Below are 14,928 nucleotides of genomic sequence, written 5' to 3'. Positions count from 1 at the left end.
GATGTAACAAGCAGAAGCTCTGTGGGAGGCTTGTTTCAGTAGTTGTCTGCTTGGCACAGATCTAAAATTCCAGACATACGCCAACTCTAGCCAAATGACACAGCGCAAGGTCAGAGGTCAAACTGTTATAATGATTCGATGTGGACAACTTCATATTCTTCACAGGCCTCTGATCTCATCTAGCACAGATATGACCAAAAAAGGGATTTCGGCGCTACTGCAGATCCCTCTGCTCCTCCCACAGCACTCGGAGGCAAAATGAAATAACTTACTCCTTATGAGGTACAGGGGAAGAATGTTGCAAATACAGATCGGCATTATTACAAATACTGAGGAGAGCACAAATTCTTGGAGAGAGACCATCTAAGTCCTGAAGAAAAGACAAGAGAGTGACTCCCTGTTTGGCCTGGCATGAACACGGACAGACTCCCTCGCTCTTATCTGCATATCCCAGAATGCCTCTGCAGTATGACTGACGGGATCATTATTAAAGCAGAGATATCAGCAAGTCTCCCAGGGTTTATTACATTTAGACAGTGGGTAAAATACTGAGCAAGTGATTGCTACATAGATATACTGTATGACAGGTTTAAAGTTTATATATATAGAATTTATCCCTTTTAGAAACAACGTATCTGAGATTACCATAGTGCAAGACATCCAACCCAGGTTGCTTTAGGAAGATTGTCCCTATAATAATGGCGCTTTTCCATTACCAGTACCAGCTTGACTCGACTCGACTTTTCTCGCTCCGTTTTCCATTGCAGACAGTACCGCCACAAATAGCGTCATAGCGACGCCTTTCGTTCCTCGTTGCTCCATCAATCTCTCGCTGGATCCTGTCTTCGGCAACCAAAAAATATAGCAATATTCTTCCGATTTGCCATAATAATAGTAGTAAGTTTAGTGACTATCTCTGGCCAAACTATTTAAAAATGGCGGGGATATTCTGGATACTCCATCTGGCGTGTGCAATGATGACGCAGTGAATGGTGACGATTCTCTCTGACCAATCAGCAGTCGGCATTGTTTTCGCCTCACATTTTAGTACCGGCTCAGCTCGCCTTAGCTCGCTCAGAACCTCGCCGGAGGTGGTACAAAAAAAAAGTACCCGAAAGCAGGTATTAACACAGTGGAAATTAGAGCTGGGTAATAAATATCGATTTCTCGATATTAATCGATTGTCATTTTTACGAACCGATATCGATTTTTAAATCTCAAGAATCGATTAGTCATCCTGTTTCATTTGAATAAATGGGACATATCGCGGCTGCACGCATCCAAAAAAAAAAAAAAAAAAAAAAAAAAAAAAAAAAAAAAAAAATCGCAATAATCTTTGTCCTTTGTTACTATTGATATGAAACAAAGTCTCGATTTTCAAATTACGTCCATTTTCTATAGAAATTCAAAAACATAAATAGCGTTTTGGCGCTGTGGCGTGAGATCGCTCTGGCGCAGCTCAAGAGAAGCAGCAGCGCTGATCTCTCTTCCGGCTTAATAATACCAGTTACAGCGTGAAATAAACATGAATGAGCATCTGAAAGTGTGTTAAGAGATAGAGTACAACTTATCGAAATCCGTATCATGTCACATTGATTCGCTCAATCAGCGTTTCAACCGTGAAAAGACGTCAGTTAAACAGCTTGTAATCAATGCATCGTCATAAATATTTACCTCAGAAAACCCACATAAACTCGTTAGTCAGCTAGAAAAAATAACTCCAGAGAGGAACATTTTGCTAAATATATACACCATATTACATATGCATTATAATCTTAATGTTCTTCAATATTTAATGCATATTTGAATAAATCTGGCAAGTTTTTACAACAGCCACCATTTAAATGTTTATGTTTCATATAATTTTCTTATTATAAAAATAAATAAAAGTGTAATTTAAGTGTTTGTATAGCTACAAAACAGTTCATTATTACCTTCATATTAGGCTAATGAAGCCTAGTAGGCTACAACTAGACTCCCATAGTTTACAGCATTAGTTAAGAGATTTGATTCCCTTGAGAAAAATTGCCATTTATTGTACCTGATATCCAAAATAATCGATATTGAATCGAAATCGAATCGAATTGCAAGCTTGTGAATCGAAATCGAATCGAATTGTGAAATTTGTCTCAATACCCAGCCCTAGCGGAAATCCAAACAAAGGCGAGTCGAGTCGAGCTGGTACTGTGTAGTGGAAAAGCACTTTAAGAGTATTGCATGTTGTTTTGAGCAATGTGTCTGCTAAATATTTACTTACTTCTTACTGAATATCATGACCATGATGACTATCTTCTGTAAGTGCAATGTGTCTGCTTACAAAACGTCTAGCTTAATGACATAGCTGTGCTGGTATGTCTCAGGCGAAATACTATCAACCCATCATTACAATCATTCACACTGAGCAACTTTCAGCTGGGAGGGTGTTTTGTTGGCGGGTGGAGGCTTGGATGTGTCTGTTACCATCAAGGACATATAAATCTCAGTGTGATTGCGTATTTGTGTTTGCGTCACACTCAGATTTCAAAATTAGAAGAATCTCATGGCCAGTGGGTTTCCTACTGAAAGTGTGTGGACCGCCTGACAAGTTAATGTGTGTCTCATTTGTGGTCGATGATAATGTGTAACTTTTTAGAAAACAGAGGGGTCTGTGCAAATGTTTACACTTTACTTTGGTTGTGTAAAAATCCATCGGCAGCAATTAGGTAAACATGTGAGACTCTGGAGTTTTGATTATATCAAGTTGGCAAATACATGTCTCATTAACCAAATAATGCTTGACATTTCTCTTTCATCCAGTAATGTGTTGCATAACAGGACTAAGGTAAGAGAGCGATTCCCATGAAGAAATAATGTGGGCTGAAGATAGAGAGACAGAATTAACGTGAAAAATACATGAATGTACAAATCTGACACTGATCAAGATAAGAAAATATATCTCTCAGTCGTCAAAAAAAGTTAATAGCTATTACTGTAACCTAAAAGCATTTCTCTTTTTTGTGCTTTAACTCATTGTTTGTCTCTCTGTTGGCCTGTTGTCAAAGTGTTTGGGTGAAGGTTGAACAAAATGGTGTGCCAATTCCACTTCACTGCAAAGTAGCATGAAAGAATCTGAAATCAGGTCATGACATCTTATCTGAAACATCTGTTAATGTTAAACAAACCATCTCAGGCCACAGTCCTGGTTAATATATCATTTGCAGTCTAGTGCTAAACAATGCCTTGTCCGTTTCACAAAGAGCTTGCACTGGTCAATTGAAAACATTACAAGAAAACATAATTTGCTAGTTTCCATAATCAAAAGAAAAAAGAAGAAGCCATTTAAAATGAACAAAAACTGTAAGATCGCAAAATACACATAATCAGACTACAGTTAAGGGCCGTTCACACCGGGAACACGAATATCGGCGCACGTTATTCGCCAGTGTTTTTCAACGCGTTTTTTTGTGTTCACACCCAAGCGATTTTCGCTGAAGATGAGCCGAGTGAACATGCAAATTCATTCCCTGACATTAGATGGCGCCAGTTTGCTCTGCAATAGATAGCCTAAGTCCCTCCCCTTCCGGTCGACCACCATGGGACCTTATTTCGGAAAAATATTGAATGGTAGTCAATGGCGAGAGACAACAAATATTTTGATCTCGTTTGAATTGTGCCCTGAATTACACATATGATGTTTGTCAATTTAAAAGATACATTTTAAAGTAAAGAAAGTCGCAGTTTGATGTAAAAGTCGCAGTTTGAGGTATAAGACTGTGAAAATACGTAATTACAAAGACTACAAACCCCAAAGGCGAACCCCAATTTTCTCTCAATGAATGAAGCTAACTTTACTGAGGCTGTCTGTCATTGTTTCTACAGTCTTACGTTATAATCGTAACGTTACGCCGTCCTACCCGAGTGTTTTGTACCAGACTGCACACACATGAGCAACGGATCTCGTTTCGCTTCCCGGGAGATGTAGTTCACAGAGCGATTTTCACATAAAACTAAATGTTACTCTTCTGTTTTATGACAAACTGCGACGTTTTTTGACTTTCAGAATTATCTTTTAAATTGACAAACATCATATGTGTAATTGAGGGCACAGTTCAGACGGAATAAAAAGATAAGTTGTCTCTCGCCATTGACTACCATTCATATTTTTTCCGAAATAAGGTCCCATGAGCCGGAAACGGAGGGGCGGGACTTATGCTGCGTTCAAGTCATCGCGTATAGATCGTAATTACGAGTTGAATGCACTTGAACGCCACCACAATGTCGTAAATACCAGTGGGGAGCTCGGGATTTTCTTTAAGCCCCGATCTGTACGAGTTGGGGGTGTGTCAGTGTGAAACGTTCATTCAACGTCTGTTGACGGTAAATTTTAATTGAATTTCAACGTTTATTCATAAGGCTTTTTCATTTATAAAGCAAGCTTTCTGCACACAATATGATATCATTGTAAAATTTTACCTAATGATAGAGTTTACAATTGGCTTCATAAACTAATAAAAACATAAAAAGAAACACACCTGATGCGCATTCTTTAATCTTCATTTTTTTTATTAGCAGAGTTAAAGGGTTAGTTCACCCAAAAATGAAAATTCTGTCAGTATTTACTCACCCTCATGTTGTTCCAACCCCGTAAGACCTTCGTTCATCTTCGGAACACAAATTAAGATATTTAAGATATTAAGATCGCTCCTGCATACAGTCCATAGGCTTCTTGAGGGACTGGCTCTTGCTGTCCCCGAAAAGTCATTAAAGACATCGTTAAAATAGTCCAAGTGACTACAGGGGCTCAATCTTAACTTTATCAAACGACGAGAATACTTTTGTGTGCAAAAAAACAACAAAAATAACGACTTTATTTCAACTATTCACTTCCTTCTCCACTTCCTTCTCACTTCCTTCTCCATGTAAGTCAGTTAACGTAGTGTGATTGCGTAGAGCTACGTCACACGTAGGCTCACTATTGGCCGACGCTGGTCATGTGTGTGTGATGCGTGTGACGTACAATAACAGAAGCTTACGCTATTAAACTAGTAACCTGACTCGCGCAGAGGGAGAAATAAACGAATAGTTGAAATAAAGTCGTTATTTTTGTTGTTTTTTTGCGCACAAAAGTGTTCTCGTCGTTTGATAAACTTAAGATTGAGCCCCTGAAGTCACTTGGACTATTTTAACGATGTCTTTAATGACTTTTCGAGGACAGCAAGAGCCAGTCCCTCAAGAAGCCTATGGACTGTACAGGAGTGATCTTAATATCTTAAATATCTTAATTTGTGTTCCGAAGATGAACGAAGGTCTTACGGGGCTGGAACAACATGAGGGTGAGTAAATACTGACAGAATTTTCATTTTTGGGTGAACTAACCCTTTAACAAACCTTGCTGTATTTTCGTGTAATTCGTTAAAAGAAGGTACACCGCCATTTTGCTCCGACGAAACTGACTTGAACGCACCTCACGTCGTAAACACGGCTTCCCACGTCGTACGTACGAACTTCCCAGGAGGACTTGAACGCAGCATTTGGCTCTCTATACCACTCCACAACAGCTCTCTTTTATCAAGATGTTTGTAGTCCGTCGCGTTTGTCATATAGTTCTTTATGTTCCGACACCAATGAGACCAGCAGCTCTACATTCATCCTGCCTTGCATCTTCCTCGTCTTATTTCTTCAGATGATATTCACTAATGATCGCGCGCATGAGATCGACAGTCGACTACTGTGGGCTTCGACCGAAAACAGGAAGCAAATAGAGGTGTGTGAGCTGGCTGAATTAACATAATTTTTATTCATATCTTTCACATCTACTGCAGTCAGATTGACCGTGGTCACTCTTATTAACACGACTCACATGGCTGTGCACTCGTAATGACAAATCAAGGATGTTAAGAGGCTAAAAGCAGGTTTAGAACATGCCCCATTGAAGTCAACAGGGTGCGAATTTTAAAAAGACGATAACACGGTGTAGGCAACACAGATTTTTGTCGGATTTTTTTCTGTACTGACAGCACTCCAAATAAACTCAATTTTAAAATTGACCAGAGTTCCCCTTTAAACTTCAGCGGGTGTGAACAGGCCGTATATTATAATATGCATAAGACTGCATATTATTCTCACAATCCCATTCGATTCAATGTGATAAACAAGTCAAACGTAATCTAAAAGTAGTCAGATTATATAACCTAAAATGTGTATTGCAATGGATTATTTTGACTATAATTTGGAATATAAGTATGATTTTTATAAATGTAAAATTTCACAAAAAAAACTTTTAAATAATTTTCCTGTTAAAATATGCGTTTTATTTTGGCTGCAGTAGTAGTCATTTTAGGGTTTTTGGGGTTGTGATGTCATAAAGTTCACACTACAACCGTATCAATGACTGAGCATGTTTTGGTTTATAGACCGGCACATTTACATCATTATGAGTGCCTCACTGTAACCCATATTTCAGTTTTCAAAGGAGTCAAAATACATTTTTGTGGTATTTAACATGCCACAAGTGCTACTGATTGAGTTTAACTTGATCTGAACCCAGAATATTCCTCAAGCGCATGTTCATAGCTGCATTTACACTCATTCACTGGGTGGTTTTACGCTATCAGATGATATGCCAACTCAACTACGCATACATATAACTGTATCCGTTTGTATTCAGTAAACACCCATTAACCAAACATAAATCATTCAAATTGAAATCCTGAGCGGGATTAAACAACGGGACTTTTGAGTTTGATGTCTTTCTTGCAAACAAAAGATTTTTTTCATGTTTCTCAATGAGATCATGCAAGTAGTATTTTTGAAGCTTGCTGTGTCAACATCCGATAATGACATCATTGGTTTGGCGGTAAACTGTTGAGACACAATTATGTCATGTGTTGCCATAGGACAATCCTCAGTTTAACGTTATTTAGAGAGCTATCAGTCCTCCTACTGTCATGAATATGGGTGTGAAGTGTGATCACACTGAATCCATCCATGCCTGTCTCATGACATGATGTCGGTGGCAAGTCGAAATTCGTCCTGCCATTACTGCAGTGCCGGGAAAAAAGCTCAGTTTTTATTACAAGACTTATGATGAGGAGTGAACGCTGATGTGGCAGACAATAAAGAGGAGAGGATGATCTAATTGCACCAGAAGAACTGTAATAAAACAAAAGGAACAAAATACTTGTCATGCACCACCACCATTTTGAACTAAAAACTGAAAACGCTTGCATTTTGTCCATTCATTTACATGACAACTTGAAACATATAGTGAAAACAGCAGTTAAGAACGCATCTGATCATAGCAATGTGGATGTTTGTACAAGCTTTGCAATTCAGCATTCCAGTCAAGTTGCTTCACATTTATTTATATACCACTTTACACAACAGATGGTTTAAAAGCAAGCAGCTTTACAGCAGTCAACATGAAAAATAGTGTCTGTTTCCATCCAATGTTGCGAATTTAACTTAAATGCAAAATTAGAATACTAAATAACGGCCGCCTTGAAAAACTCACAGGGGTCAGTCAGAATAGAATTTTAAATGTACATGTAAAAAGGTTAAATATGAATACACAGCAGTTGCTAATTTAATTTTGTTTAACTTAAAATATTTTTAAGGACAGTACAGTTTTTATTTCACTTTTAAGTAGAATACATTTCCATCATACAATCGTTAAGTAGGCTAGTTTTTATTTCACTTTTAGGTGCAATACATGTGAACTTAATCAGTTTTTTTATTTACCTGTATGTAAGTAGCACAGTGCAGTGTTAATATTCAAACTGTGTTTTTACAATGTTTAAAGTGTCTGGCAATAATACATATTCTTATTAGAAATAAACCTGACTGATTGTTGAGCTGTGTATAACTGTAGCTGAATAGTTGGCCTACTACACTAGTGTATTTTCATGTTAGTTATTATGCTGGTACTTGGATAGCCACTTATTTTCTGAGGTGGTACTTGGTGTAAAATGTTGAAGACCCACTGTATTAAAGGGTCCATCAAAATAAAGCAGAACCGGAAGTTCTTTTTATGAAACTGAAGTGAAACTGAAAGTTCTATTCATACCGAACCACTTTGATCACAGACTTTGCTCGGGCATTTCAGAACAACCAAAACAGCATTTCAGATTCTGTGCAAAAAGATGTCTGTCCCATCACGTAAAGTCACATGATTTTTTGATGCGCAGAGGAATTTAAATATAGTATATCAGGGCCTTTATCATCTACACGTAAACTACAAAAACTTGAATTTGTGAAAAGGTGACGTCATGCGAATGCGTTTTTACATGTTCAGTCTATAGGTGTGTAGTGTTTCTTTACAAAGTGACATCGCCAACTACTGGCCTGGCATGAATGATACAGCGTTTTTAGTGGTTTTCTCAGATCCGTGTGAACGGGGATCGTTTTGACAATGTTGTCGTCTGTGAGAGAAAAACGCACAGGAAAAACGTTTCCGTTTTTAGTACAATCTTGTCATCTGAACAATGTACCAAGTGGTGCTCACTGCAGAGACAAACGACATTCAGCTCCACCTCTCTGGACGTAGGTGGAGCTTGACCTACTTATGTTCAAGGGTAGGGTTAGGGTGTGGTTGGACCGTCAAGCTCCACCCACTGCGTCCAGAGAGGGGGAGCAGGACTTCAAGCTACACCCATTGGTTCTGTAGTGAACAGCCAAACTAAACTAAGCCTAACTGTACACAAATTAAGCATGTGACAATGGTGTCGTTTTTCACATAAGCTTATCCAGGTGTCAGCAAATGTTTGTCGTTGTTTCAGCAACATTGCTATCGGTACTGTTGCTAATGCAAATGTTAGTGAATATATGCTTATTACTTAGATTTCTGGTATTATTGCGGATACTGTACTAAGCGACATGCTGTGGTAATCAAAGTGTTGTTTTAGGCTTACCTGGTTGCAATTGGAAAAATGCTCATCTGATTTTTGCAACATGCTAAAGTGTTAAAGTTAGCACATGCTTGTGGCTAAAGCTTATCTAGATTACTGGTACATATTGGGCAAAATACACATGGGGATATTGGCATCTGGTTTTGTTTTGTTTTGAATTGCTACTCTCCCTGTTCTTATCCATGCTAGGCTAACTATATGCTAATGGTCAATTGTATTTCTGTATGTTGAATCAAATAGTTTTGGTAGGTCATATCCTAGCTCAAATCCATGCTAGGCTGTATTGATGCACAGTGAGTTCTTGCCCAGAACAGAACTATACCGCCAATCCAAGCTGTATGCTAAATGTCAATAGTATTTGACGACAGTGGTCTTGACAGGAACATGGTGTAGATGAAACATAATGATGATGTCTTTGAGCATTGTTTTTATAAATGTCAAGTTAAAAGGATTTGAAATGTATAAACAAGTCTATATTTTAGTTCCATGTCCATTTTTAGCACCTATTTGCCTTATGTAGTCATTTTTAATTGGTACTATAGTGTGATGGTTTTGTTAAAGTACAAATATTCCACAAACTACCTAACCAAATCTAACTTGTACAATAAATAAAATATATAAACAGAAACGGATGTCACGTCAACCTTAATCTATTTGCACATACGTAGCATTTCTGAAAAAAAGGAAAAACTAACACACATAACCTCGAAAAGCGAAAGTTAATCTCATTTATCTCTCCAGAAACTTCAATCGAATGATGTTTATCTTTGTTCCAGTAATAATCTAAGAATGGCGCAAAGATCGAAAATACACTCCCCCTGAGAATGAAGGCGGAACGGAGAGAACCGCCTTTAAACTTTACTAACAGTCAGCAATCATAATGTACTCACAGTGAGGCTGTACTTTATGTTTGCAGAGTTAGATAGGGGCTGCTTGGCCATAAGTGTGTGTGTGTGTGTGTGTGTTTGTGTGTGTGAAATGCGTCTAATTGAGTTGACTTCTAACTTTACAATGTTGACACAATATTACAAAGGCAAATAGCAGAGCATGGGAAAAGCCTTGACAGAACATAAAGCATTATCTGGAGGTGAACGACTTTTCTTCAGCTTGTTTTTAAAAACCTAAAAATGTTATTATTTTACTAGCCTCATCTACATCAGTTTTTTACTTTTGCAGTTTTCAATAATCACAAAGAGAGATAATGAGTGATTTATTAGGGCGATCACAGATTTACATGCTGACAGATGAATTCATCGCATTTTTAGGGGGTCTTAGAGACGGGGGGTTGAATAATTTCCTTGTCTTATCTTTGTCTTTCAATATAAATCATCATAAACTGAATATACTGCTGTATTCATTGCTTCATAAATGGGAAATCTGGCCAAGAAAGCATGACTAGTGAGTTGTAAAACTGTTACGCAACTGCCAGCTATGGAGATCCCATTTCACTTTCAAGATTTAGACTTCGTCAGAAAAATGATAAGGCCAAGGTAATGTGACTTCCACATGTGAACAATCAGTAAACACAACACACGCACTCTGAATAATTGAATTAATTAAAAATAAAAATTGAATTAATTCAAATTGAAGCTAAAACCACAACAAAACAAGTAACTCTTCCTTTACTTGAAATAAAATAAACGTTAAATAAATATACATATAAAAACTTAACCTTACTGTATTTCAGCAACATTTCTCCTTTAGTTTAACTTGATTCAATAAAATCACTAAAAATAAAATTAAATAAAAATAACTAGACAAAACAAATATTTTTTTTCTTTATTTTTAAATAATATTAATAACTAAAATACTACAATTTAACTAAAATGAAAAAAAAAACAATATATATATATATATACATTTATATACATAAACATTTATATATATATATATATATATATATATATATATATAACAATAGTATATAGTTTAAACTATATACTATTATATTAAACTATTAATAGTTTAATAGTAATAATAGTAGCAAACTCACTCAATGATACTAAAATAAAGACCACAAATCATGTACCACCGACCATTTTCACTCACAAACATGACATATCTCTAAAACTACAGTTTAGAGTTGTGTGTTGGAGTCTTTAATATTTGTGTCATTCTGCTACTGTAAAAAACAACAAAACAAAACAAAGTAAAAGGGATTCCTAAAGAGGCAGCAATATATATTTCCTCACAGCAGCCAAACCGACTTGCAGCTGTTTATACACACCGAGGTCACAAACCAGGTGAGACACACCTCGCTCTTGTCAGTCCTCTCAAAAGCTTCCGTTTATTCATCCGCCACAGCAAAACGTGTGTGTTTATGACGAGGCTGTGATAGACAGGACTTTTATTCTCTGGTCTGAAGAGAGCTTGTCATCTGCTCTAAAGGATCTGGTCTATAGTTCATCATCAGTGCTGATAAAGCACTCAGGTGGGCAAACAAACCCTAGAGAATGAACAGTCAACTGACTCACAACCTGGCAACCAAACATGCAACGCAGCAGGTTGCGTTTTAATAAGAACAAGTTTGCACTTTCCTTTCAAACTTTCCACAGCTCAGCAACTGTAGGCTCACTAGGCTTGTTCTTTCTAATTAAGCATATTTTATCCCTTTTGCACAACACTAATGCATTTTTGCCAGAAAGAGATGTTGAGGGCAGAATTCATCGGCGGAAATAGTGACGTTTAATTAGTGCTGTTCTGTACCTCAAAAATGACGTAGCAATATGTAAAATGTATGTGGCTGAAATATTGAGGTTTGTGACTCATTACCCAAGAACTTTACTAGGACTTTTTTAATGCATTGCCTATGAGAACACGAGACACTAAACAGCAGTGTTCAAATTTAATTACAGAAACTTATTTTCGGTTTTATAACAAAATTCATTTCTGCATCACTAAAGGCACACATTCACACAAAGGACCATAACTTAAACGATAAAGATATGGTTTTAAAAATCTTTATTGTCGATAATGGAACAGAGAACAATATAAACATTGACAGCCAATCAGAATCCATCAGGCTTTAAAGTGACGGATGACAAAACTACAGCGTGTACTTATAATAAACGGAACGTTATCCTGTGCTATTGTGGACACTGATACAGTCATCTTTACAGTTATGGCTCTTGGTGTGAACTTGCCTTAATTCTTGCCAGTAAGTACCCATACATACAGCATACTCCGGCCGACGTGGAAATTAGAGCCTATTTGCATAACTGCAGAGCTCAAATAATGCACATAATCCAGCAGAGGAAGTGTTATTTTAGTATTATTCATATAAAGTATATATTAGTGATGTCAAATTGATTAATCGCAATTAATTGCATCTAACCTAAAAGATTGTTTATATGTGTGTATACATATAATATATATGTGTCTACACACCTATTTATGTATGCATATATATATATATATATATATATATATATATATATATATATATATATAAAGAGTTCAGATGCAAAAGCCTTTAAGTGCCATTTGAAATTTTCTTCTTTAATGATGATTTTTATCAAGCTTGTATATTTAAGTTCAGTGATTTCACTTAAATGGCAATGATAATTACCTATTAATTGTTATTTAAGTGAAATTACTGAACTTAAATATACAAGTTTGATAAAAATCATCATTAAAGAAGAAAATTTCAAATGGCATTTAGAGGCTTTTGCATCTGAACTCTTCATATACAGTGCCCTCCACAATTATTGGCACCCCTGTTTAAGATGTGGTCGAGGACTTTTAAAAATTCTCCCTTTTTTTTAAACAACATAGAATCCAAATGCAAAAAAAGAGAAAAATCCAACCTTTTATTTAAGTACATTACTTTGGTGGTAAAATTTTTTTTTTAAATTTAAAAAAATAAAAACTTCAAATCATGTGTCCCACAATTATTGGCACCCCTGATGTTAATACTTTGTACAACCCCCTTTTGCCAACAAGACAGCACTTAATCTCCTCCTATAACATTTCACAAGATTGGAGAACACAGAGAGAGGGATCTTTGACCATTCTTCTTTGCAAAATCTTTCTAGATCATCCAGTATCCTGGGCTCTCTCTTGTGCACTCTCCTTTTTAGCTCATCCCACAGGTTTTTGATTGGATTAAGGTCTGGGGACTGAGATGGCCATGGGAGGACCTTGAGTTTGTGACTGAACCATTTTTGTGTAGATTTTGCCTCACGTTTTGGATCATTATCCTGCTGAAAGACCCAATGACGACCCATCCTCAGCTTTCTGGCAGAGGCCATCAGGTTTTTATTTAAAATGTCCTGGTAGTTCAAAGCGTTCATAATGCCATGCACCCTAACAAGGTTCCCAGGGCCTTTGGAAGAGAAACAGGCCCACAGCATCACAGATCCTCCACCATACTTCACGGTGGGCATGAGGTACTTTTCGGCATACACATCTTTTGTTTTACACCAGATCCACTTAGAGTGTTTGTTGCCAAAAAGCTCAATCTTAGTCTCATCCGACCAAAGCACACGATCCCAGATGAAGTCCCAGTGCCGCTTGGCAAACTCCAGACGTTTACGTTTGTCAGTGTTAGTGAGAAAAGGCTTTTTCCTAGCATGCCTCCCAAACATCTTGTTGGCATGTAGAGAGCGTCTGATGGTTGTTTTGGAGATTTTGTGACCCCAAGATGCCACTATTTGATGCAATTCTGTGACAGTGAGCCTAGGACTTTTTTTTACTTCTCTTAGCATCCTCCTCACTGTGCGTTGTGGCAAGATAAACTTGGGACCTCTTCCAGCCTTGTTTGTCACTGTTCCAGTTTGTTTTAAACTTCTTAATGATTCCTCTAACTTTAGATATGGGCAAGATAAGGTGAGTGGCTATTTTCTTGTAGCCATTGCCTGACTTATAAAGGTCATCACACATCTGCCTTACTTGAATGGTGTGTTCTCTTGTCTTTGCCATGTTGACAAATGGGTAAGAGAATTAGGCCTCTGTGTCATGTCATATTTATACCCCAGGGAAATAGGAAGTCATGAATTACTAATTAAAAGTTCCTAGATACCCTGACCAACATTAGCAACTACAGAAAATATATTTTTTTTAAAATCAATTACATTTTTCAGCAGAATTGTTAGGGGTGCCAATAATTGTGGGACACAGGATTTGAAGTTTTTATTTTTCTAAATTTAAAAAAAAAAATTTTCCACCAAAGTAATGTACTTACATAAAAGGTTGGATTTTTCTCTTTTTTTGCATTTGGATTCTATGTTGTTTAAAAAAAAGGGAGAATTTTTAAAAGTCCTCGACCACATCTTAAACAGGGGTGCCAATAATTGTGGAGGGCACTGTATATATATAATATTATAGTATTTATTCATATTTTGATTTAGATTTTCTTTTAAATATATTATATTAAATAGCAAAAATATTCTCATTTTTATGTTTTCAGTTTTCATTTTGATTTCAGTACTTTTTAGTTTTGTTCAGTGTTTGTCATGTTTATTTGTTTTTGTTCTCCTTTTTTAGCTTTAATTTATATTTAAGGTTTTGTTGTAGTAATCCTAGTAAAAATATAGTTACATATTTTCATTTTATTTTATATCTAATATTTACATTTTATTTCAATCACCAGAAGTTTGTTTTAGTTAACAATAACAACACTGATGTCTAAAAGAAACAAACCCTCTTCCTGGCAACGGGGTGACATCAAAACCAACAAGAAAAAACACAAATCAAAACAAAAGCCTTGATCTCATATCGCCATAACTAAAAAAAGGTGTAAAAATGGAACAGAAACCAGCCAGCAGCCAATCATAGTACACTATCACTTCCAAAATCAATGATTTCACGAGTAATCATGTGACGGCCGGTGAGGAGCGCGAGGGGAGAATCCCTGTTGCCAAAACAAACACTGACTGGTCTGTGGTTTGGTCACTATCTACTAACTACACAACCTTTTGAAAAAAAAAAAAAATGAATGCATAGGATGTGGGCTGTGCCCCTTTGCCTCATCGCTGTTGAACTGTGGGATGTGCTCTGAAGCTTGACGTCATCCCGATCCTCCCACGTGCTCTGGCCTTGCCCT

Source organism: Pimephales promelas, chromosome 20, assembly GCF_988280905.1.
Source record: "Pimephales promelas chromosome 20, fPimPro1.hap1.1, whole genome shotgun sequence".
Classification (NCBI taxonomy): Eukaryota; Metazoa; Chordata; class Actinopteri; order Cypriniformes; family Leuciscidae; genus Pimephales; species Pimephales promelas.
This window is presented reverse-complemented; position numbering follows the sequence as displayed.